The sequence below is a fragment of the Mus caroli genome, chromosome 2, assembly GCF_900094665.2.
Source record: "Mus caroli chromosome 2, CAROLI_EIJ_v1.1, whole genome shotgun sequence".
In the NCBI taxonomy this organism is placed as follows: domain Eukaryota; kingdom Metazoa; phylum Chordata; class Mammalia; order Rodentia; family Muridae; genus Mus; species Mus caroli.
Window position 1 is genome coordinate 161,120,842 of NC_034571.1, and position 2,413 is coordinate 161,123,254.

Here is a 2,413-nt window from a genome sequence, read left to right on the forward strand (position 1 = left end):
TTACGAACCCAAGTCCCCACACGGAAAGCCAGCACACTGCAAACTGCTTCCCTCCGGTGTGGGGTGGAGGCTGAGGAGGGGAGGAGGGAGACATTAGTGTCTGGCCCTGGGGAGCACGGAGGGTATAGCTGAACGGTTCTTAACCTTTCACTTGCCCTGAGGGCTGTTCTTTAACCTCACGACTCTCCCAAGGCCAGGGCTATTAAATCCTATGCCCTGCAGAGAATGCCAGGGCATCTCCCCCTTCGCGGTATTCAGGAAGTGGGATCAGGTAAGATATGGGCCATTCTTGCCTACAGCTATGCTTTCTTTGCGTGACACAGCAGTTAAAAAAATTTCGTAGTTTAAAAATGAACTCCAGGGCTGGCATGATGACTTACTTTGTGTCATGCTTGTCCAACAAGCGTGAGGACCAGAGTTCAAGCCCCTGGACCCACATAACAAAGTCAGACCTATCATCACAATGCCCACCCTGGGAAGGCAGAGACAGGACCATCCCCAGGGCTTGCTTGCCAGCCAGCATCTGGTCCACTTGCTCTGAGCCAGTGAGAAATCCTGTGACAAAAAGAAGAAAGACACCTCACGAGGAAGAACACATGATGTGGTCTTTTGGTCTGCACACGTGTGTACACACGTGCATGCACACAGGATCACGATGTTCACTGTGGGAGCACGCGTCCTTGCACACACATGCGCACATATATTGAGATTTGCCAGTTTCTTCTATAGGCCAGTGCTTAGAAGCCAGGGTATTTGGATATCTACATGAAGATTAGAATTCATGGCTTCTTCTGGAATCTGAAAGCTGTCATTTTAGAGCCACAGCTGCCCTGCCACAAGTGACTATGGAAAATATACCCACATTTCTGAAAGCACAGTTGCCGTAGCGCCCATTAATCTGCGCCCAGCGCAGTCTGCTTTCCATGGCTTTTCACAGCTGGCTCATCGTAGACAGTCAGGCATGGACTCCTGACCTCTGTGTTTATGGTATCGGTGGCTATGACGTAGATTGCTGTAAATGGCTCAGATACCATCTTTAATTTCAACAGCAGCCTGCTCTTTAGTTCCCGACTTTTACTTTTAAAAGCCAGTATTGCTAATTATCCTGGCGAAGTGTTCTCTGCTTTAGACTGGATAAAGTCCCCGCTAATGGATCTGATCTTTGGTGGGTTAATCTTTGGTGGGTTAATCTAACAGATACCCTTTCTCTTTCTATCCCCCTTCTGGTGTTTTCCCTTCCCTAGCATCCTCCCTGCCAACTCATTCAGCATGCGAGAAACCTTCAGGTGTTTCGGAGCCTTGGAGAACCTTCCAGGAAATGCTGCAAGCTTGCCATGTTGTCAGAGGATAAAAGCACGCTGTTCAATCCAAAAGCTTTGTGTAAATTTTTTTTTTCAAATTCAACATTCAAGTTAAAAACTTGGATGCTTCTCTGCCTTACATTTTAATGAGTAGCTTTTTCTAAAAGGCTTTAAAAAATAATTCCACAGGCACAAAAGTTTAAATGCTTTGCCCAATAGCATGGCGTGCTGAGGGGACATGCTGTTTTTGTGCCATTTGAAAAGCGCAAATTCGCAAATTGGGGCTGTTGGGATGGCTCTACGGTTAGGAGAGCTTGCTACTCTTGCAGAGGACTAGGGTTTGATTCTCCGCATCAACACTGGGTGTCTCCACTGCCTGTAACACCAGCTCCAGGGGATCTGACACTGCCTTCGGGCTTCTGTAGGCACCTGCATTCTTGACCATATACCACCACACATACACATACATGAGCAAAAGTAATCTTTAAAAAACCAACAGTACTCAAACAGCAAGCAGGAGCCAAGATTAGACAAAGAAATACTGAATACTATGTTCTCATGTCGTAACCGTGTCAATGAAATATGCAAAGCAGGCAGTTTCTTATGGATTTCCCCCCATTGTATCATTTTATAGGTGTGTGTGTGAGCTTGGGTGTCTGGTAAACTTTTATGAGAATCATTCTTCCCATTAGTTTTTGTTGTAATTACCACCATGCTTATTGTAATTTCTGATTGATCTTCAATTGGTCTTGCCTAATAACACTTCATCTTGAGGTGTCTACGCCTGCAGGCTGCTCAGTTATGTGGCAAATGATTTATCTATAAACGCTCAACACGCCCGGGAGTTCAATATTTAGAAGGATCTCTTTGTAAAGCAAGGAGTGCTTCTGGTGTGCAAATAATATGGTGGTGAGTTCTGCATTGGGATAAACGTCGATGCTACCCTGGCTGAAGCGTGTCTCTCCTCCTCTCCCTTTCAGCAATTGCATGGAATTCTATGCTGGTTTGTCAATTCTCTTCAGGCCTATCCTTCCACTAGGTTGTAATTTCCATGAGGGCAGGACTCATCTCTCTCTCTCTCTCTCTCTCTCTCTCTCTCTCTCTCTCTCTCT